This window comes from Thalassophryne amazonica, chromosome 15, assembly GCF_902500255.1.
Source record: "Thalassophryne amazonica chromosome 15, fThaAma1.1, whole genome shotgun sequence".
NCBI lineage: Eukaryota > Metazoa > Chordata > Actinopteri > Batrachoidiformes > Batrachoididae > Thalassophryne > Thalassophryne amazonica.
Genome location: NC_047117.1, coordinates 68,738,242 through 68,763,347, shown reverse-complemented (window position 1 = coordinate 68,763,347; position 25,106 = coordinate 68,738,242). Strand labels below are relative to the sequence as shown.

Here is a 25,106-nt window from a genome sequence, read left to right as displayed (position 1 = left end):
ATTTTGTATCTGTTACAATTTCAATTTCGATATCATGTAATAATAATTTTTGCTTAAGTTCCTGGATTTATTCCCAAATATGAAACACTTAGTTTTACCAAAATGGAGCAATAATTTGTTTGAATCCAACTAATGTTTAAATTTCTATAATTCATTCTCCACTGTGTCCAGGATCTGTCCCAAATGATCCCCACTACAAAACACAGTTGTATCATCAGCAAATACAATACAACTTGAGGACTTGGAAACCAAACATATATCAATAATGTACAAAAGAAGCAGCAATGGCCCAAGAACTGAACCCTGGGGCACCCCACATGTAATCTTCAAGAACTCAGAATTTGTCCCACCAATGTGGACACACTGATATCTATTGTGTAAGTAGCTCATTATCCAATCATGTGCCAATCCCCTGCTACCATACTTCTGTCATTTGTCCAATAGCAAAGTATAATCTATAGTATCAAACACTTTCTGTAAAAAAAAAAAAAACTACAGTATATTGCCTATTCTCAATCGCATCGGAAATTTGTTCAACAAAATCCATTACAGCCAAAGAAGTTGTGCGATTTTTTTTTCTACAACCCCAATTCCAATGAAGTTGGAACCGCTTACTGCGTGGGCTCAGGAACACTTCAGAAAACCATTGTCAGTTAACACAGTTCATCGCTACATCTACAAGTGCAAATTAAAACTCTACCATGCAAAGCGAAAGCCATACATGAACAACATCCAGAAACACCGCCACCTTCTCTGGGCCCGAGTTCATTTGAAATGGACAGACGCAAAGTGGAAAAGTGTGCTGTGGTCTGCTGAGTCCACATTTCAAATTGTTTTTGGAAATCATGGGCGTTGTGTCCTCTGGACAAAAGAGGAAAGAGACCGTCCAGATTGTTACCAGCGCAAAGTTTAAAAGCCAGCATCTGTGATAGTATGGGGGTGTGTTACTGGCCATGACATGGGCAACTAACACATCTGTGATGGCACCATCAATGCTGAAAGGTACATCCAGGTTTTAGAGCAACACATGTTGCCAACCAAGCAACGTCTTTTTCAGGGACGTCCCTGCTTATTTCAGGAAGACAATGCCAAGCCACATTCTGCATGTGTTACAGCGGAGTAGCTTCATCATAAAAGAGTGTGGGTACTAGACTGGCCTGCCTGCAGTCCAGACCTGTCGCCCATTGAAAATGTGTGGCGCATTATGAACCACAAAATACGACAATGGAGACCTCGGACTGTTCAATCAATCAATCAATTTTTTTATATAGCGCCAAATCACAACAAACAGTTGCCCCAAGGCGCTTTATATTGTAAGGCAAGGCCATACAATAATTATGTAAAACCCCAACGGTCAAAACGACCCCCTGTGAGCAAGCACTTGGCTACAGTGGGAAGGAAAAACTCCCTTTTAACAGGAAGAAACCTCCAGCAGAACCAGGCTCAGGGAGGGGCAGTCTTCTGCTGGGACTGGTTGGGGCTGAGGGAGAGAACCAGGAAAAAGACATGCTGTGGAGGGGAGCAGAGATCGATCACTAATGATTAAATGCAGAGTGGTGCATACAGAGCAAAAAGAGAAAGAAACAGTGCATCATGGGAACCCCCCAGCAGTCTACGTCTATAGCAGCATAACTAAGGGATGGTTCAGGGTCACCTGATCCAGCCCTAACTATAAGCTTTAGCAAAAAGGAAAGTTTTAAGCCTAATCTTAAAAGTAGAGAGGGTGTCTGTCTCCCTGATCTGAATTGGGAGCTGGTTCCACAGGAGAGGAGCCTGAAAGCTGAAGGCTCTGCCTCCCATTCTACTCTTACAAACCCTAGGAACTACAAGTAAGCCTGCAGTCTGAGAGCGAAGCGCTCTATTGGGGTGATATGGTACTACGAGGTCCCTAAGATAAGATGGGACCTGATTATTCAAAACCTTATAAGTAAGAAGAAGAATTTTAAATTCTATTCTAGAATTAACAGGAAGCCAATGAAGAGAGGCCAATATGGGTGAGATATGCTCTCTCCTTCTAGTCCCCGTCAGTACTCTAGCTGCAGCATTTTGAATTAACTGAAGGCTTTTTAGGGAACTTTTAGGACAACCTGATAATAATGAATTACAATAGTCCAGCCTAGAGGAAATAAATGCATGAATTAGTTTTTCAGCATCACTCTGAGACAAGACCTTTCTGATTTTAGAGATATTGCGTAAATGCAAAAAAGCAGTCCTACATATTTGTTTAATATGCGCTTTGAATGACATGTTGAACATGTTGAACAACTGAAGTCATACATCAAGCAAGAATGGGAAAGAATTCCACCTACAACGCTTCAACAATAAGTGTCCTCAGTTCCCAAATGCTTATTGAGTGTTGTTAGAAGGAAAGGTGATGTAACACAGTGGTAAACATACCACTGTCCCAGCTTTTTTGAAACGTGTTGCAGGCATCCATTTCAAAATGAGCAAATATTTGCATAAAAACAAAAACGTCTATCAGTTTGAACATTAAATATCTTGTCTTTGTGGCGTATTCAGTTGAATATAGGTAGAAGAGGATTTGCAAATCATTGTATTCTGTTTTTATTTACATTTTACACAACGTCCCAACTTCATTGGAATTGGGGTTGTAAAACTGTATTGCTACTCGCTAAGGATATGATGTTTAGCTAAGAAATCATTTAACCTCATTATAAATACCTTTTCCAAAATTTTAGTAAATTGTGGTAAGAGGGAGATTGGCCTATAATTTGAAAAACCATGTGTGTCACCAGATTTGAACATTTTGAAAGGAAATTTCCCAGCCATTAATGACAAATATGATTAATAATATTTTTAACCAAAAACATATCAAAATTGTCACTATCAGTTGATTTTTTTCCCCTTAAGTTCATGAACTATGTCACTAATCTCTTTTTCATCCATTCCTTTAATGAACATTGAATCCAGAACTGTTTAATTGTTTTGCTGTAATCCAAAGAGCACGTTTTAGAAAATACAATTGAATTTGCTAAATTGTTACCCATGTTAACAAAATAACCATTAAAATGATCTGGTATAGCTTTCTTTTCTTTAACAATTGTGTCAGTATTTGTATAAAAATAAGCAGGATATTCTATAATAACTTTTTTACCTCCGCCAAGGAGGTTATGTTTTCGGTCGCGTTTGTTTGTTTGTCTGTCTGTTTGTCAGCAGGATAACTCAAAAAGCTTTGAATGGATTTTGATGAAATTTTGTGGAGTGGTTGGAAATGACAAGAGGAACAAGTGATTAAATTTTAGTGGTGATCCGGATCATGATACGGATCCAGGAATTTTTTAAAGGATTCTTCACCATTGCGGGATAGGGGGAATTTTGACATTCTAGTTTCTAACCACAAAAACAAGGCAGAAAGGCTTGAAAAAATTAAGGTGTAACATAGTCAAATGTTCTATCAAACAACAAAGTTTGGTGATGATCGGATCCGGATTCCGGATCTAGTGATCCAGAATATGCAAAAATATAGGGAAAATAGAAAATGTGTCAGTGTGAGGTGACAAATGAAGCTAGAGATGCACAATTAACACCAAATTGTAGCTGAATCTATACTGATTCAGTAAGGTGTCATCAGATTTGATGTAGCTTCAAATGTTATGGAGCTAGATCCAGAAGAAAACCGCCATTACTGAAAAATCATTTTTATACAATAACTTTTGAACTAATAAAGACATAAAAGTGATTCCAAGTTCTAGTGTTTTCATGGTCAAGGATGTCAAATATAAAGTGTATGTATCATAGTTTTGGTTGTAACACTGAATTGTTGAATAGATCACTGTGCCAAGGAGGGAATCTCTTTAGGGTCAGTGACCCTATGGCCTTGTTTGAGAAGTGTTAAAAAATTCATATATAACATAAATAACATAAATAAATGTTAAAAAATTCATATACGTGTATTTGCAGTTTAGTTGAATAATAAACTGAATTTTGTCTCTTATTTGTTTTTGTCTATAAGCACATGCAATATCAATATCAGTGCTCAGATGACAGTAGCTTCTGGGAAAGGTGCAAGTTGCAATAAAATGTGATGCCTAGCGCTAAGGATACATGCTATCCAGTCACAGCAGATGAAACATTTTTTACTACTGAGCAAACATCATTGTTAGACTTTTTTAGGTTCAGTGATTCCACGGCATGTAGATGTTATGGCGTCAGTGAACCCATGGCCTTGGCGGAGGTGCTCTAATTCTTATTTATGATTTCATTTAAAAACTTCCAAGTACTTTTTATACAACCCCTGGCAAAAATTATGGAATCACCAGCCTCAGAGGATGTTCATTCAGTTGTTTAATTTTGTAGAAAAAAAGCAGATCACAGACATGATACAAAACTAAAGTCATTTCAAATGGCAACTTTCTGGCTTTAAGAAACACTATAAGAAATCAAGAAAAAAAGATTGTGGCAGTCAGTAACGGTTACTTTTTTAGACCAAGCAGAGGAAAAAATATGGAATCACTCAATTCTGAGGAAAAAATTATGGAATCACCCTGTAAATTTTCATCCCCCAAATTAACACCTGCATTAAATCAGATCTGCTCATTGACATTGACCCTATGCCATGACATTGACCCTATGTGTCTTTTTGCAAGGAATGTTTTTGCAGTTTTTGCTCTATGGCAAGATGCATTATCATCTTGAAAAATGATTTCATCATCCCCAAACATCCTTTCAATTGTCCAAAATATCAACATAAACTTGTGCATTTATTGATGATGTAATGACAGCCATCTCCCCAGTGCCTTTACCTGACATGCAGCCCCATATCATCAATGACTGTGGAAATTTACATGTTCTCTTCAGGCAGTCATCTTTATAAATCTCATTGGAACGGCACCAAACAAAAGTTCCAGCATCATCACCTTGCCCAATGCAGATTCGAGATTCATCACTGAATATGACTTTCATCCAGTCATCCACAGTCCACAATTGCTTTTCTTTAGCCCATTGTAACCTTGTTTTTTTTCTGTTTAGGTGTTAATGATGGCTTTCGTTTAGCTTTTCTGTATGTAAATCCCATTTCCTTTAGGCGGTTTCTTACAGTTCGGTCACAGACGTTGACTCCAGTTTCCTCCCATTCGTTCCCAATTTGTTTTGTTGTACATTTTTCGATTTTTGAGACATATTGCTTTAAGTTTTCTGTCTTGACGCTTTGATGTCTTCCTTGGTCTACCAGTATGTTTGCCTTTAACAACCTTCCCATGTTGTTTGTATTTGGTCCAGAGTTTAGACACAGCTGACTGTGAACAACCAACATCTTTTGCAACATTGCGTGATGATTTACTCTCTTTTAAGAGTTTGATAATCCTCTCCTTTGTTTCAATTGACATCTCTCGTGTTGGAGCCATGATTCATGTCAGTCCACTTGGTGCAACAGCTCTCCAAGGTGTGATCACTCCTTTTTAGATGCAGACTAACGAGCAGATCTGATATGATGCAGGTGTTAGTTTTGGGGATGAAAATTTACAGGGTGATTCCATAATTTTTTCCTCAGAATTGAGTGAGTCCATATTTTTTCCCTCTGCTTGGTCTAAAAAAGTAACCGTTACTGACTGCCACAATCTTTTTTCTTGATTTCTTATAGTGTTTCTTAAAGCCAGAAAGTTGCCATTTGAAATGACTAGTTTTGTGTCATGTCTGTGATCTGCTTTTTTTCTACAAAATTAAACAATTGAATGAACATCCTCCGAGGCCGGTGATTCCATAATTTTTGCCAGGGGTTGTATATGTTTTATTTTTTCCAATAAATCACTATAGTACTGCCTTTTACAAGATCGCATATTGTTAATTAGTTTGTTTTTATATGTCTTATATCTTCTCTCAGTTTCATTTGTTCTAAATTTTAGAAACTGCTTGGACAAAAAATTTTTCTTTTTACATGCATTCTGAAGTCCCTTAGTGATCCAAGGCTTATCAATATTTTGCTTATTTCCAGCTTTTGAAACAAAAGGGCAATGTTTATCATATAACTTGGAAAAAATACAACCCCTGGCAAAAATTATGGAATCACCGGCCTCTGAGGATGTTCATTCAGTTGTTTAATTTTGTAGAAAAAAAGCAGATCACAGACATGAAACAAAACTAAAGGCATTTCAAATGGCAACTTTCTGGCTTTAAGAAACACTATAAGAAATCAGGAAAAAAAATTGTGGCAGTCAGTAACGGTTACTTTTTTAGACCAAGCAGAGGGAAAAACATATGGACTCACTCAATTCTGAGGAAACAATTATGGAATCATGAAAAACAAAAGAACGCTCCAACACATCACTAGTATTTTGTTGCACCACCTCTGGCTTTTATAACAGCTTGCAGTCTCTGAGGCATGGACTTAATGAGTGACAAACAGTACTCTTCATCAATCTGGCTCAGGGGTGGGCAATCATGTGCCATAAAGGGCAGAGACACTGCAGGTTTTCCGTGCAACCAGTCACCTCAGCAGGTGATTTCATTAATGATCAGCTGTCTCAGCAGGTGATTTCATTGACAACCAGGTGTTTATGTTCAGAGGAGAAGCTCATCAGCAACCCACCTGCTGAGGTAAATGGTTGCATGGAAAACCTGCAGTGTCTCGGCCCTCGATGCCCACCCCTGATCTGGCTCCAACTTTCTCTGATTGCTGTTGCCAGATCAGCTTTGCAGGTTGGAGCCTTGTCATGGACCATTTTCTTCAACATCCACCAAAGATTTTCAATTGGATTAAGATCCGGACTATTTGCAGGCCATGACATTGACCCTATGTGTCTTATTTCAAGGAATGTTTTCACAGTTTTTGCTCTATGGCAAGATGCATTATCATCTTGAAAAATGATTTCATCATCCCCAAACATCCTTTCAATTGATGGGATAAGAAAAGTGTCCAAAATATCAACTTAAACCTGTGCATTTATTGCCTTTAACAACCTTCCCATGTTGTTTGTATTTGGTCCAGAGTTTAGACACAGCTGACTGTGAACAACCAACATCTTTTGCAACATTGTGTGATGATTTACCCTCTTTTAAGAGTTTGATAATCCTCTCCTTTGTTTCAACTGACATCTCTCGTGTTGGAGCCATGATTCATGTCAGTCCACTTGGTGCAACAGCTCTCCAAGGTGTGATCACTCCTTTTTAGATGCAGACTAACGAGCAGATCTGATTTGATGCAGGTGTTAGTTTTGTGGATGAAAATTTACAGGGTGATTCCATAATTTATTCCTCAGAATTGAGTGATTCCATATTTTTTTCCTCTGCTTGGTCTAAAAAAGTAACCGTTACTGACTGCCACAATTATTTTTCCTGATTTCTTATAGTGTTTCTTAAAGCCAGAATGTTGCCATTTGAAATGACTTTAGTTTTGTGTCATGTCTGTGATCTGCTTTTTTCTACAAAATTAAACAACTGAATGAACATCCTCTGAGGCCGGTGATTCCATAATTATTGCCAGGGGTTGTAGAAATGAATGATTCATAAGATTGATCTACATCCTCAATATAAATGTCACTCCAGTTTTGATGTCAGAAATCCATTCTAAGATTTTCCATAGTTTCCTTTGTTATTTTCCTTGTGACGTTTGTAATGTTACTATGGTCAATTTTATCCATTAACTCAGGGGTGGCCAAGACTCGCTAGCAGACTTTTAATGAGCCTTTCATTGGATTCAGGTGTGTTGGAGCAGGGAGACAACTAAGAGTGTCAGGAAGGTGGCTCTCGAGGACCGAACGTGGCCACCCCTGAACTAATGAATTGAAAGCCACAGAAACAGGCAAATGGTCACTGATATCACTAATGAGTAGTCCGCCAGTAATTTTCCACAGTAATATTTGTCAATATATTATCAATAAGTGTTGATGTATTCCTGGTTATCCTAGTTGGATGAGTAATCACTGGATACAATCCCATACAAAACACAGAATTTACAAATTCATCTATATGTAATTGACTATGAGGATTTAAGCAATCTATATTAAAGTCTCCACAGACAAGCAAAAGCTTATTATTTTCAAAAGTGTTGTACATACTGTATCTGTCAATTTATCCAGAAAATATTATGTTTAATTCAGGTGCTCCATAAATGCATCTTATAATAATTTTGTGTTTTTGATTTTTCATATTTAATTTCCACTGTAACACATTCCATGACATTTTCAAGAGAAAAGGACATATTGTTAACAATTTCATAATGATAACTTTAACCAACGTAAAGTGCTACACCACCACCCTGTTTATTTATCCTATTTATAGCAATAACAGAAAAATGTTTATTGATAGTTTTTAAGCAATCCTGAATTTTAAACAGGTTCGTAGAAAGACTTCTGCTGTTGAAATGTATAATGGAGAATAACCCATTTATCATGGAACAGTTCTTAAATTGTTCCTCAGTAAAGGAATTACAGCGGTGAGTAATATCTTTGAGAAAGAACAATCCGGCTCTATATTATATTCAGTGTAATGAGATTTATGTTCAGAGTAATCAAAAAGTTTTAGGTCAAGCTCCTGTGCAGATGTAAATTGGAAAGAATCAATTGAAATCATAAAAAAGTTGTAATCCATGAACCAAAATTGTGGCTAAATAAAGTCTATTTGACATGAACCAGTTAATATGTTTTCTCAAAAGTTGTCTCATAACAAAGGGAAAACAAAACAAAAATCAAAACATACTTAAAAAGTTGTTTGGAAAGTGATGATCATTAGAGCCCCTTCACGCATAGTATGTATCTGGTCGAATTATTTGTAATATGTGTAAAATCGTAGCTGCATCGAATGCCTCATACACCTGTTGCTACAACTATTTGCACACACCAGCGGCTGAAAGACAGAGTGTGCGCTGTGAGAGCCTATCTAACCCTCTCGCAGCAGGTGTCGGCCAAATTCCAGCTGACACACACGAACATCTAACACGGCTCACTTGGCACTTAGAAAATGTGTGGCCATTCACACTGTTACCACGAATACAGACAGCAGACGATCACTGTCGAGCTGGATGTGAAATTTGTCTAAGTGCCCCCACGACTGTGGCTTTGCAAACAGACAGAGTGACATGTTGGTGTGTGCTCTGAACTGACAGGGGTGTGGCCATCCACAGGAGCAGCTGTGGAGATCTGTAGTTCTGGACATCCCAGCTGGAAAACACATACAGTGTTTGGACGGACATGAACTAACAACTGTCGACTGTGATGTGAGTGTGTCTGTTTGCTGTCCTTACGTAGACATACATAAAAACATATATCGCTGTTGCAATGGGCTGCACTGAGGGAGCGTAGGACCATCAGATCATAACACGCAGCAGGCGATCTGAATGTCACGTCACCCATGTGAGCTCTGTTCCACATGATGCAGTGTCTGTCCTGTGGCGTACCCAGTGTTGTATAGTAACAAAGTAAAAATACTTCACTACTGTACTTAAGTACTTTTTGGGAGACTTTGTACTTTGCTTGAGTTTTTTAATTCAGCTTACTTTCAGTTTTACTTCACTACATTTCTGACCTTAATTGCATACTTCTACTCTGATACATTTTCTATGCGCCATGCCGTTACTCGTTACAAAAAAAACATACAAACACACACACACACACATACGAGAAAAGTCGTGTTTTCACCCAGAGACACCACTGATTACTAGTGACTGCAATGAAGTCAGGCCGATTTGTCATGAGGCATGTCCGGTAGGCTTTTCTGCAGTTGTGCACTTGGGGGGTGTTTGTCAGGAAAATGATAATTTCTCTGCATTGATTACAGACCTGCCGCGGGTCTGTAATCAACTTTTCTGCACCGCAGCTTTGCTTTGAACCTTGAACCAATCGAAGCAGTGATTTGCAGGTCAAAGCAGTGCTTCGATCTACGATTCATGGATTTTATTTTGCTTTATCCTAATTTTTTCCCACTAAAACCCTGAAGAGCATATGTCTGTGAATAATATTTAGTATTTTTCTGTTAAACCGACCTGTTATGGTCTTCTGAAACAGTTGCTAGATGTAGTTTATAACTTAAAAACGGGACAGATGCTAACGCGTTAGCATGTCTATGGCGTTTTCAATGTTAAAGTTAGCATTAAGCTGTTCCCATCAGCACGTTTGTGTTGATTTGTTTTCTGTATAATTAATGGCTCAGCATTCGTTGTCATAAAAGAGTCAAATTGTAATTTTTTTAATTTATTTTTATTCATATATTATAGCAACAACAATAATAGTCTACATATACAGACAATAATAGTCAATAATAATAGACTAATAATGTTACAATACAATTTTATAGAAAGAGACAAAAAGAACCTAATGAAACAAAATACAACAGAAAAGATAAAACCATGTAACAATGAAAATAAATAAATACATATAGAAATAAATAACTGTTTCGTGTGAACACCTAGTGAGTAGCCTACTCTCGTTTAGGTTTTGAAACCTTGTTTCTGAATTATTTTTTTGTGATGTGCACAATTTTCAGTATTTTGACTAATACTACCAGTCATTTACAAGCCTAGATAAACTTTGTAATATAAAAAAATCAGACCGTTTTTGATTATTAACATTTACTTGTACTTTTACTTTCAATACTTGAGTACATTTAGTTGTACATTACCTGTGATACTTAAGTTCAATAAATACTAGATACTTTAAGACTTTTACTTGAGTAACATTTCAGTCAGTGACTTGAACTTCTACCAAAGTCATTTTTTTAATGGGTATCTGTACTTTTACTTAAGTGTGATTTTCCGGTACTTAATACAACACTGGGCGTGCCTGTCCACAAGACATGCGTGTCAGGAAGGACACATGCACAGGGTCTGTTGGACACGCCACCAGCAGATGTGGACATGATAAGCATGCCCTGGTTCACATTCATGTCATTTCATGACTGTACGTCTGTGACTATGGGTCATCTACAGAGGAACAGACGGTTCATACTTGTATTACCCGCTTGATAAGAGGGATTCAATAAAATGTGGTGTTTTTATATGGTGTGTGGTTGTATTTTTTTAAATACGTCCATGTCATTCTTGATGCAGGCATTTTCCCACACCTTTTACAGGACAACGATGGTAGCTTAGTCGTAAAGTTTCTGGCTGGTATTCAGAGCTTTTGGAAATTGCAGGTTTCGAATCCCATGGGTGGCATGTTTTTTTTTTTCACAGCAGCTGCCCGATGTGATTACACATGCTGCAGCTGCTGGCACTGTGTTCCCGCGTGCACGAAACCGTCATTCACGCCTGCCCATCGGCCCAATGTTTTTGTGGTTCGTTCATATGAGCTGTTCCGCCATGATACTTATTCGTATTATGTGTGAAGGGGCCGTAAAGGAGGTTTAAGCTTTCTGCAGCTGTGATTAGAACAACTGTGCATTGTGCATCATTTGTCTGAAGCAGAGAAGAATTTCAACTCAAGAAATCAGATCTAATTTCAACTTGGGTCTCCCATGTGCCTTCTGGCAAACTGAATGTGAAAGTCCTTCTCTGTGCCACTCCATCATGAAACTGTGTGGATGAATATGGCTGAAATTCCTAAATGGGCCATGTGATATTTCTTGTTAAATTCCTTTGAATTGAAGCTGAAGTCTACCTGACAATCTTATCTCGTTTTCCTTCAACTCCACTGGTGTATAGAGGGAAACAAAAAACTACAAATTGTGTGTCGCTGTCCAAATACTTATTGATCTGACTGTACATGTTTGGCTCAAATGGATTATGTTAGATTTGTTTCGTGGGATCACTGGATTGTTGTGGCTTGTATGGAAGCTCTCACTCAGACTCTGGGGCAAATAGACCAAGAAGGAGGATCTATAGGTGCACCACTGCTTCATTGTGGTTTCTGGTGTGTCATATTCTGGTGTGTAGATGTAGAAGCAACCAAAAGTGTTTGTGTTGGTTCTCACCCATTTGTATTACCGTCGTGTTGAAAATCATCATGGGTACTCACATCCCCTTTGGATGCAAAGCACCAGTCGCCAAAGGGTTATCCAGTCATTTTGGGGGTTTAAGACTGGATTTTTGGATGAGGTATAGGCTCATGATTCAGGCTCGTAGCGGTTGTGGTATCAGATAATCACCAGGGAATCAATCATTCGATGCAGCGTCTTCTAAAATGACAAACCATGTGTGATTGTGTGTTTCTCCAGCCCACGCTTGTGTTTTCTTGCACCCATTGAGCTGAACAGTTTGTACAACAAAAGCACATTGAAGTTGCTCCATCTCATTTACATTACGCTGATGGGAATCTGCTGCACCACTGATTGCGTTTGGTGTTCTAGGTCAGCACACCCAGATAAGTCTGTGCACGTGAGCATGCGCATGAGTGTGCTCAAGACTCAAATTTGGTGTTAAATTCCATCTTCTCTCCCTCTTGCTGATTTATTATCTTATTCCTGTCTTCTTTTCACAGTCGCGCTGACGCTTTTACATTTTACCTCCATGATAAATCCCATCTCTCAGCTCACGCCATGATTAAAAGAGACTAAAATTGACTGAACTTTGTGCAAATTCAGTTTTTCATTTGTTTGCTTATTCATTTTAGCTTCATGGCATTGCAGATGTGTAAAAAATCGGTTTGTCATGGTCTGACGGCAACTGCACCTTTCCACAAACTTAGAGTGAAAGTGCTTATTCTGCATGTTAAAATAAAAACATTTGCGCTACATTTCTGCAGTGGGAATATGTTCTGTGTGCACAGTAAACTAAATCACTCACATCTTAGTGTAATAATCACATTGTGCTCACTCAGTGTCCCAAACCATCGAGCAAGATTTTTGATGTTGAGGAGCATCTGCACCACAATCGGGGGTTTGAAGCAGCAGACAGAAACTTTCAGCTCAAGTGTTTCAAACAGAATTGATGCAAAGGTGAAAATGTGCATATTGATTGACAGTGTATGTGCAAAAGTTGTACACCACAGTCAGGGGCGCCCCCAGGGATTTTGGGCCCCATGAAAATAAATCTTACTGGGCCACCCCCATATTATTTTGTCATTATGATAATTGTATTAGGGGTCTTTCTGGGCCAATGTCAGTTATGGGCCCCTAGAATCCTTCTCCTTATTCTCCCCTTTTCAGCAGCCCTGACCACAGTGTTTGTTTGCAAAAATCTGTTTTTTCATTATGTTCTTTCTTCATTGTTGTTGTAACAATCAAAGAGCAAATATGAAATCGCCAAATGTTACTTTCAGCAAAATAATGATAGGTTACAGACAATTTTGCCTATTTTTAATTTAAGAAACAAACTGTTATGTACAAAAAACCTTCAGGTCCTTAAAAAAATCGTAAAAATAATTGCATCATCAATAATTGCATATGTAAAATGTCTCATTTTGGGTGTAAACTTGAAATTTACAAATGTTAATTTCAACAAAATAAATAACTAAAAGACACAAATAAGTGTGTGTATTTAAAGACGGTAACAGTTTAGTACAAAAAGCTGTAGGCTAAATAAAACATCTACAATAGTAAAATGTTATGTGGGTTTTGATGTTTTTCATTATTATGACATTAAAATTTACAAATGTTCATTTCAACAAAATAAATAACTAAAAGATGCAAAGAAGTGTGTGTATTTAAAGATGGTAACAATTCAGTACAAAACGCTGTAGACTAAATAAAACATCTACAATAGTAAAATGTTATGTGGTTTTGATGTTTTTCATTATTATGACATTAAAATTTACAAATGTTCATTTCAACAAAATAAATAACTAAAAGATACAAAGAAGTGTGTGTATTTAAAGATGGTAACAGTTCAGTACAAAAAGCTGTAGGCTAAAAAAAATAACATCTACAATAGTAAAATGTTATGTGGGTTTTGATGTTTTTCATTATTATGACATTAAAATTTACAAATGTTCATTTCAACAAAATAAATAACTAAAAGATACAAAGAAGTGTGTGTATTTAAAGATGGTAACAGTTCAGTACAAAAAGCTGTAGGCTAAAAAAAATAACATCTACAATAGTAAAATGTTATGTGGGTTTTGATGTTTTTCATTATTATGACATTAAAAGTTACAAATGTTCATTTCAACAAAATAAATAACTAAAAGATACAAAGAAGTGTGTGTATTTAAAGATGGTAACAGTTCAGTACAAAAAGCTGTAGGCTAAAAAACATCTACAGTAGTAAAATGTTATGTGGGTTTTGATGTTTTTCATTATTATGACATTAAAATTTACAAATGTTAATTTGCAAAAAAAATAAATAAATGTTGTGATTTTGTTGCTTTAATTGTATTTAAATAACATGCTTTCAGGGTTCTATATTTTGCTTATATTTATATTTTCAGTCTAATTTCTTGTTTGGCACCTTTTGGTGTTTTCTCCCTACACTGATAAAATGTGAAGTGAAATTTGTTTTAAAAAACCCTTAGTAAGAATTTCAGTGAAGAAATTCGAAGTAAACTTAGTTGAGCGTATTTTCTTGTTTTGTCAGTAAATGTTACATTATAATAACTTCTACTTCAAAACCGTGTTAGTACTAATAAAAGGTTTTTGAAAGTGCCCCATCTTGCAACAAACCATGGTACAGTGATGCTTCCTATCCATTCATCCCAGGCGCTTTTACCTTCTCTCCTACTCTGCTCAAGGAAATTTGGACACACGAGTGAAAATCGAGCCACCAATATTTCAATCACTGAGTAAATGTCACTCCAAAATGAGTTGAGGTTATCCAAAACCGACAAGGACTTGAAAACGACAAGTGTAAACTGGAGCATTCCTGCCAAACTCAAATTTCTTGGCGCAAATATCCAATGTGAAAAGTAGAACCCGATAACCAAGAACTGAAGAGTTGATGGTTCAAATCCTGTTTGTGTGCATGAATGTCCTTCCTCAGTACAAAGGAGATAGTTCTTCACATCCAGAGTCTAAGATAAGAAACCAGTATGTGAACGAGTTCCATTTCTTTGATTCTGAACCATTTTGAAGCAGATTTTACTGACAAGTAACATTTACTTAAAAAGCTTGAGAATATACCCAGTTAAATTCACTTTGAATTTCTGTGTGTAAATAGTTACCAAGATTTTAAGTAAATTGTACTTCAAGTGCCCCCCCCCAACTGGAAATGCAATACACTGTAAATAGAAATAATTAATTGAATGTCTGTTTTACTGTACATTGACCTCTCTTCCAATGACTAATGGGATGGACTGGACTGGAATGAGTGGGTTTAGGAAAATGAATGGATGAATAGAGTTTGAGTTTTTTCACAGAGCTCCCTAACTTCGACTCTGTTTTCCAAAACTATTGGCCCCTTAGTGACATGAAAGCACAATATTTGAGTAAGTGGTCCAAGAATATTGATTTTACTTCTCTCCACAAGATAAACTGTGTCCTGGATGTGACCATCTCCTTTAAAACCACACATTCACTCACACACACACATCTACTTTATAATTACAGAGAATATAATGCCAGTGGAGTTGGATAATAACTGTCAAAAAGTTAATGGTTTTGCTCATTTATTCATCCACTGACCCATCAAACTTTCCATCTCCTGTCTCAAATTATGTCAATGTCAGTTTAATTAGTGCTGATCAACAAAATGTAAAATTAAACACTTTTGGAAAAGGGTTTGGTATAAGAGTTTGTCGACAAAATTCCAGCTGACAGTATTTGCTAATTTTGTGCAACGTATTGATCCACTTTGTGCAACTTATTGATCCACTGTATCCACCATCCATCATCATCCATCCATCCTTCCATGGTAACGCTCAGAGCATGTGGGTACAATCAATAAATGAAATAGTGTTGATTAGTAAACTTTAATAAAAACTTTTTTAAAGACTGAATATAATAGGCTGTGGGTACAATATAATAGCATGTGGATACAATCAATAAATGAAACAGTGTTGATTAGTAAACTTTAATAACTTTTTTAAAGACTGAATATAATAGGCTGTATGGTAAAGATAAAGCCAGTGATATGTACTGGTTTTATGTATTGCCTTGATCCACCCAGCTATCCATCCATCCTTTCATGACCCCATTCAGAGCACACCATGATGGTATTAGTTATTTAAATAGTGTTGATTAATAAAACTGTTTTGAATAAAGATAAATAAAATTTAACCAAACTATTATGTTTTTTTAAAGGCTGGAGACAGTCTGTGTGTACAAGTTAAGATACAGTACTTACAGCGCCATGTTTTTCATGTATTTGTTGACCCATACATCCATACACACATCCTTTATATTTCACAGCTGGCAGGAAATGACTCAGGATTTCCCTGGGAAAACTTACAGAACTTGGCTGATGATAGGGAAGCATGGGATGAGCTGTTTAGTCTGCTGCTACCCTGACCTAATACGGATAAGCGGCAGAAAATGAATGAATGAATGAATGAATCCTTCAGGGATTAAAAAAAATAACTTTTTTTTCTAAAAAGTCATGATTTGTCTTTTTAGATTTAAACCGACTGTTATTTAAATCAGCTTTTTTTCCATTTTTATTTATTTCACTCTTCTAAATGAGACTATACAAATAACATCATTAGTTATAATCTTTATTGACATGCTAAAACATAAAGGTGCACAACATGTACAAGTACCATTAATTAATGGTACTGATGTCATATTTTGGTGATGTTTTCCGTATTGATTTCTAAAACAAAACAAAAAAAACATTTTTTAATTTTTTTTATTTATTTATTTATTATTGCAGTGATTTAAATCATAATTTAAATCAGCTGATTTAAATCATACCAGCCCTGGAATTCTTCCATGTTAACACTGATCATGTGGGTCTGGATAATAAATAAATGAAATAATGTTGATTAATTAAAATGTAACAAATCTATAATCTGTGTGACCAAGTTATAATGGACGATATTTGCTGGTTTTGTGCAATTTATCCATCCATATTACTGTAACACCCAGATAATTTGTCTTGGACAATGAGAAAGAAAGAAAGAAAGAAAGAAAGAAAGAAAGAAAGAAAGAAAGAAAGAAAGAAAGAAAGAAAGAAAGAAAGAAAATAATATTAATGACTGAAATTAAACAAAACGGCCTGTGTGACCAAATTAAGACAGAAAATTAGCTGATTTTGTGCACTTATTTGATCCATGCATCCATCTATACATTCATGTTACCACATAGATCATGTGGGTATAGACATTAAATGCATGAGTGTTGATTAATCAAATGTAACAAAGCTGTAATGTGTCAACAAGTTAACGCAGACATTCACTGTTTCTGCGCAGTTTATCCATCCATCCATCCATCCATCCATCCATCCATCCATCCATCGTGTCCTCTCTCGTCGACCGAGACGATTCCATCTTTTATCGGACGAGTTGGGACGAGGGAGTCACGACCAAACAGGCGGGGCTTTTGGGGATTCGACATGCCAACAACATGCGCTCCCCTCCAGACCCCCCTCCCCGACCGTTACGCACAGCGTCTGCGTCTTTAAAATCTGCCCAGTTTCACTCCAGCCACCATTTAGCAGCGATCTCACCGAGTCCTCAGCACACCGAGTGTAAGGAGAGCGAGAGAGAGAGAGAGAGAGGGAGAGACGTGGGGGGGAGGCTGTTGGATCGTTTGCGCAGACGGAGCCGCTGCAGTTTGGATGTAGGAGCTTCAGTCTGTTCCCACTGCGAGGCTTCAGCGGCAGGATGCCGACATGGTGAGCGTGTGTGTGGCTTTTTGTTTTGTCGGGGGGTAACAGTTAGTTTTGTGCCTGTTATCTCTTTCTCGTGCACACCAGAGCTTTAACTTACGCTTTGTGCGCCACTGATCCGGTCGTACGTGCGCGCCTCAGTTCTCCGGTGCCAAAGCAAAGCCACCAACAGTTTGTGTGTTGATGTCAGCCGCCTGATGTGCTTGATGTGCCTCCTTCAGCAGGAATCTGTCCTGTGTGGGATGTTTAAGGTGGCGCCTTTGGTTCTTCATTCATCTAAGGACCACAGCTTCTTCAGACTTAGGGCATCTGTGACTTCCTGTACTTTGACATACAATCTGCATGCAGGGGCATTTATTTATTTGTCACAGTAATGGCACTGGGCACGTCTTTAGACCTGTACAATGGGGGGATTTTAGAGCTGATGAGATATTAAGGAGGCTAAAGCGACTGGTTGGTTGGGTTTGCATGCTCAGAGGTATTTCTGCGCCACTGCCACCAGACTGTACGGTTACTGTAGTACAGTGCACAGACCCAAAGTACAACCATGCTCATCATCCAACGCAGATTGTCAGAAATCAGGAGGAACAACACCAACACTCAGTGAAAGCGATATTTCAGACACCTTGCTCTGTCAGGTGTATTATCTGACATATAATATGGCCTCACCTTTTTGATATTTCATGATTTGAGCCGTTCAGGCTTGTCAGCGTTGCTGCAATTTTAATCGGTGACATTTACATTTCTCTTCATGGTGCTGCCATAACTCATTGACCCTAATGTGCTCGGTGCGTGTCCATCGAGTCAGCAGTCTTGCTCACACACTGTATATTGCACCATTACAGACCACAGTTGCTTACAAATCAATTATGATAGTACTTTTACAGCAATTAGGCCTGAGTACGTGAGCGAGACACTTCCACCTAGAGAGGGAGTGAGACGGGAAGAGAGACAGCTGTGGATTCATATTAGTTGATGATTCGTGTAAAGCTGGATGGGCTTCAGTTGTGCTTAATCTTCCATGATGGACTGGAGACTTGTCCAAGGTGTTCACTACAAACTGGGCTCAAGCCCACAGCCACCTTCAGGAGATAAACATCAGATGAATGATGGATGGAGAGCAGTGCTTGGGTGAGGGTGTTTTCTGGTTTGGTTCATAATTTTAAGTTTGGTCCAACATGTGTCAGAACCATCCTGGACTATGGTCTGGACCACAGGAGGTTGCCTTGGTCTGTGTCAAATTGAACCATGGTTTGGTTTATTGCAGTGTGACATCTTTTTCAATGATTTGGGCTCATTACAGGAAGTTACAAAAAAGTAAACTGTCATCTGCCCCCAAACACAAATTGCTGTGATTCGCTGCATTGTTTGCAGTCTTCTCCTCCTTTCCTGTCAGTAACAACACATTTTTTTATGATCTGCTGTTCTGTTCTTCGTTCGGCCAATTACATGTCGGGTTGTTGCTGCTGGTAGTAATACTATAAGAATATTATTTCAGGAGTAACATCAAATAAAATAAAATAATGCATGAATATGAACCCGCACACTTGATTCAGACTGTAAAAACTTGGAATTGGCCTTTTTTTTTCTTTCTTTCTTTTTTGTGGTTGCTTGAAATCAAACAACTTGAAACAACGAAAAATTAACTTTGGTCAGATTTATAGCTTTTAAAATCTTCTAAATACTAACTGGGGCGATAGGGATTTAATTTAGGCTTACATATTGATAACAAAGGTTAATCCACAATTAAAATAATCAGCAACTGTTTTGATAATTGTGTAATCGTTTTGAGTTGGTTTTTTTTTTTTTAAATATCCAAATTCTTCAGTTTCACCTTCTTAAATGTGAATATTTTCTGGTTTAATATACTATCTGCTCCTATCTGACAGTACACTGAATATATCAGGACTGGGGACAAAACAAAAACATAACATTGATCCAAAATTTTCACTTTTTTTAACATTTTATGAACCTAAGAATAATCGACAAAACATGAAAATAATGTCTTGATTAATCAATTATAAATATAACACTGGTCAAAAAAATTATTGCATGTACTTTGAGTACTGATTTAGGGTAATTTTGGGGTGTTGAATCCAAAAATCTGAGCTCAGACTTCATCTATCACATCATGTTTTTTTGCAATTTGCACGTTCCGTATTGATGGATTATATAAAAGTTGCTTATTCACTCACGATTTTGACACCACTAAACATGCACAAAAACAAGTATAGTTTTTGCACCAGGTTCGTGAAATGTGAGCAAAGATTCATAATATCATTTATGGCGCCAAAGAGGGGCGTGCAGCTTTTGCTTCAATGCTTGATACGAGAAATATGCTTCATATCTCAAAAACATGATGTGATTGGCAAAAACGAACACCAGATTTGGATCCGGTGCCCCCAAATGACCCAAAATCTATTGGAAAAATGCTATGCAAGAAAAGTCATGTTGACCAGTGTTATCATTAGTTGCAATCCTACCCAACTTCTTAGCCTGCTGAGCTGCGGGGAAGTTAATGTCTGTTTTTCTGATGGTTGGCAGGTGGCTCAAGCAGGCATTAGCAAAAGTTTGAGTCAGAATCAGAACCAGGATTATACATATGTAATATATTTGTAACGTCTTCTGTTGAATGTCATGCTGACTCTATATAGGGGAAACAATGTCCCCTTCTCTACGTGCACTCATTGATGGATGGAGAAACAAAGGGATTTGTCATCATTTCAGCAGGTTGTGATTCAGTCAATGGCATTTTGTCGATTCGGAGATTGTTGGCAATCCCAGAGTTGGTCGAGTGGGTGTGACTTCATCTGCAATAAAAATAAATAAACCTCCAGATAAAGTAGTCCAGAAAAGTGTGATCATCTGTGCTGCACCTTTGTTGTAGGTTTTGGTCAGCTGATGAGTGTTTTTATTTTTAACCTTTTAAATCATTAGAACCACCTTTGAATGATTTTCAATTCAGCCTGAGATACGAGCACTACTGCCAGGTCAGAGGTGCCGTGTCACACGGCTCTCTGCGGATGAACAAGTGCTTCACTACAGCTGATCATTCATGTGGTATGAGTGTGTGTCGTACGTGCACGTATGTGTGCATGGCTTACGTGCTGCTGCAGCTGTTCTTCCTCTCGGAGAGATTAGGTTTCAGAAGATGTAATGGGTCTCAGCGTCTGCACCGCCAGCTCCGTGTGCATGTGTGTGCGTGCACGCAAACTGTGTGTGTTTGTAATTGTCCAGGTCAGGTTAGTCGCGGGGCTGTTTGAGGTCACAGATGTGATTGGTGGGGTTTGGTAAATTTAGTGAGTGTGGCTTGTTCCCACAGTTCAGCGTAACACAGCAGCAGCTGAACAGGAGCAGCAGAACGCCGTCCAGGTCAACGTGACCAACTCCAGATCCACACTCCAGTCACAGGATCAACACGGCAAACTTTCTCATTTATAGCAAAGACACTTTTGCGTAGTCCTTGCTTGATTATTTGGAAGCATACTGCAATGGCATTACATGATTTATGAAAAAAGAAAGACTATATTCCATTTATCACCATCTCAGAATCTACTGGTCATATGGTCCTAATTTGTTCTCAATTTTTTTTCAAGATACAAGTTTTTATAGATTGTAATGGGACATTTATTTAGAAAAATGAAGCATTACTATGGCTACAAAAACAAAATTCAGTTAACTATTGAAATCTTACTAACGACTGAAATCGAGAGAAACATTTGGTCTTGATTTACCCCAGGTTTCCTCAGTGGTTTAATTGATTTGTGTGTGTGTGTGTGTGTGTGTGTGTGTGTGTGTGTGTGTGTGTGTGTGTGTGTGTGTGTGTGTGTGTGTGTGTGTGTGTGTGTGTGTGTGTGTGTGTGTGTGTGTGTGTGTGTGTGTGTGCAATCACTGTTGACTGTATCTCAAAACCACTGATGACAGAAAACAGACTTTGAGCTTAAAATACTCAAAGACCCCAAATTTCAAACATTAAGTTTTCTGAAAATGTCCAGACACCCCTGTTATTGCAGTGAAATCACCCCTTGTTGTATTTCAGGAACCACTTATGATAAAGAACACACACTGAGCTTAAAATGCCCATCAACCCAAAGTTTATATTTGCTCCAATTGACCTTTTTCCTGAAAATGATCAATAACTCCTTTAACTGTAATAAAGTATCCCTTTACTGTATCCCAGTAATCAGGTAGGTTAGAGAGCAAATTTTTGGTTTAAAATAATCAGGGACTCCCAAGTTTCTATTTGGTTGAACATTCTTCCAGAAAAATGAACAGAAAGCCATGTGTGGAGTATTTACTGGAATCAGCTCCTGTTGTTTCTCAGTAACCACTGATGATAGAGAGTAGATTTTGGTCCTAAAATACTCAAGGACCACAAGTTTCAATTTGATCCAATTGAACATTTTCCTGAAAAAGAACAGAAACCTATGTTTTGGCCTGGTACTCCAATGAAATCACCCCTTATTATATCTCAGTAACTAATATTAATAAAGAGCAGATGTTGGTCCTGGGACCCAAAGTTTCTGTTTGATCTAACTGAACATTCTTCCAGAAAATGACAAGAAAACCCATTTTCACTATTTATTGGAATCACTCCCTGTTGTCTCAGTAGCCACTGATGATAGAGCACAGATTGTGTGCTGAAACTACTCAGAGACCCCAAGTTTCTAATCAATCCAATTAAACTTTTTTTTCATGAAAATGAACAGGAACTCATGTCTTCACCTGTTACATCAATGAAATCAACCCTTATTGTATCTCAGTAACAATTATTGAAAAAGAGCAGATTTTGCTTCTAAAATATCCAGGGATCCCAAGTTTTCATTGATGGAATTTACTTCTTTCCTGAAAATGAACCAAAACTTATATTTTCACCTGTTACACCAATGAAATCACCCCTTATTGTATGTCAGTACCAACTATGAATAAAGAGAGCAGATTTTGGTCCTTACTTAATAAATGTCCAGTTGGATCGAATAGAAACTTGGGATCCCAGCTTTCTATTCGATCTAACTGAACATTTTTTACTGAAAACGAAGAAAACCCCATATTTTGACCTATTACACAATTAAAATCACCCCTTGTTGTATCTCAGTAATAACTGCTGATAAAGAGGAGACTTTGGACCTTAACTGTTTAGGGACCCTAAGTTTCTATTTCATCCAAATGAACATTTTTTTTACTGAAAATGATTCGAACCCCATATTTTGACCTATTACACCATTAAAATCACTCCTTCTTGTATCTCAGTAATAACTGTTGATAAAGAGCAGATTTGGTCCTTAACTACTTAGGGACCCTAAGTTTCTGTTTGATCAAAATGAACTTTTTTTTTTTAGTGAAAATGAAGAGAACCCCATATTTTGACCTATTACACAATTAAAATCACGGCTTGTTGTATCTCAGTAACAGCTGCTGATAAAGAGCACACTTTGGTCCATCCTTAACAATTTAGAGACACTAAGTTTCTATTTGATCCAAATGAACATTTTTTTTTTTTTTTTACTGAAAATGAAGAGAACTCCATATTTTGACCTATTACACAATTAAAATCACCCCTTGTTGTATCTCCGTAATAACTGCTGATAAAGAGCAGAATTTGGTCCTTAACTATTTAGGGACCCTAAGTTTCTGTTTGATCCAGCTTAACACTTTTCCTGAAAATGATGATGATGTTGATGTATTGCAGAAGGGAAATTATTTCACATTTTGAGAATAATTTGACATCCAAATCCAAACTATAAAACCAACCCCCCCCCCCCCCCCCCCCCCCCCCCCCCCAGAAAAAAAGTGTGTTTGTGATGTAGCAGGTTGTGTACGATAGGAAAAAAATGATGGCAGGTTTCAACTGTGTTCCTCAAGAAACAAACTGCATATACGTAAAGATTTTCAAAGAAGCTGATGTGAGGCGAAGCCTGGCAGGGAACACAGGCGGTAATTGTCAGCGCCGGCAGGTGGGAGGCTCCTGCTCCTGCCATAGTGAAGCCATACCCAGCTGCGCCGCTGCTTGCAAAAGTGCAAGGATGTGACGCTGAGACGAGTGGAGGAGGCACAGTGTTGGCTATTGATTTGGACGGGACAGCTTCCAGCCTGTGTGTGACTCCCCATCACCTCTCTTTACCGCTGTGTCTTCCCTGCTGTCCGCCGTCTACGATTGTCCCCTTTTACCACAAAAGTCCAAACTCCAATCATTCAGATAATTTTCCATGCTTTTTCTTCCTCATCCATCCATCACACGTTCACCCACACGTGCACACTGTGAATGGCTAATTAGTATCAACAATGACTTCACCTGTGGAGAGGCACATATGGTGAGATATTAAAAATTTAACGTAAGACTTTTTACACAGGTCTTCTTTGCTCTGCTCTAGCTCATTCTCTTTTTATCTCTGCTAGTTCTCTTTATCGCCAGGTCCTTTTTGTTATGTTCTCCTCTTGTTTTTAGAGATTCTGTTCCGTCCGTCCTCTTCTTACTTGTACTCCGGCTCGACTCTTGTCAGTCCAAACTTGCTTTGTTGTGTCCCTTTTTCGGACTCTTATGGTGCAAAGACAATGCAATTATTTTTGTTTGTGACATGGTTTTTTTTTTTTTCTTTTTTCTGTTTTTCCTCCTTTGTGTGTCATAACAGAAAGGAGCCAGAGTCACATTTCCACATTTATTGTCATTTATTGCATGGTGTGTGTGTCTTTGGAAGAGAAGTGTAACATTGCGTACACGCAATGAGGAAAAACACAGCTTCAGAAAAGTACAGTGAGACAAGCGAGCAAAAAGAGGGAGAGAGTTTGCGGTGGCAGGGCTCCCGTCCCGTCCCAGCACCCCCTCACCCAAACATGTTCCAATCACAGGGAGAGACTCTGAAGGAGCCGAGCCCAACCGCAACAATTCCATTTTCCAACCACACTTGCAAAAACACACACAAACACAAAGATGTGCAATCTGAGCGCGGCCCTCCTGAGTCTTCTTCTCGACCTCTCGCCCGTCTCATCCACGTTTCCTCTGTTGCGTCCTCTCCACTACCATCCCGCTCACTGATGTTGCCCCAACACGTATGACGGGTTGACATATCAAACTGGTTCCAGGCTACAACACCTTGTTTTCCCTCTGCAGTTCTTGCTCTCTCTTTCTCACCCTCCGTCTGTCTCACCCTCCTCCCCCTAGGCCGTCCTCACTGCTACACAGTTTAATCTGCAGCAGGGCTATAGATATATATGGCTTCTACGTCGTTTCTTCCTCGCCAACAGAAGATTTTTGGCTGTCGTCTGCAGTCGTTCTCCTACGGATCCTCTCTGCCCTCTCTGTCTTAACTGCTCCAAAAATAGTGAACTGATCTGATCTGAAGGGTGTTTAGGTTGTTCCACAAATCCATTAAACTTGTGCCATGTTTCACCGTAAAGATGGATGTCGGGATTTCTCAGTTGAAATTCTGACTGTTACACAGCGTGTCTGTGTCTGTGTGTTCAATGTGTACAGTATGAAATTGTGACAAAGACATACACCTTATCACATGCAATATTTATCACA

General features: G+C 38.1%; 1 protein-coding gene across 22 annotated transcripts in view; it reads left to right on the top strand.

Moving 5' to 3' along the window:
- The window catches only part of LOC117527150 (receptor-type tyrosine-protein phosphatase delta-like), a 527,875-nt gene that overhangs the window by 217,595 nt on the left and 285,174 nt on the right, over nucleotides 1-25,106 (top strand). The window contains exon 1 of one of the 22 annotated variants that reach the window (XM_034189340.1): nucleotides 17,461-17,590. The exons of 20 other annotated variants lie outside the window; for them this stretch is intronic. The gene's annotated coding sequence lies outside the window, so the exon portion shown is untranslated. Of the gene's footprint in view, nucleotides 1-17,460; nucleotides 17,591-17,788; nucleotides 17,896-25,106 lie in introns of those variants that run through there. One more of the 22 variants, XM_034189341.1, reaches the window with a different exon arrangement.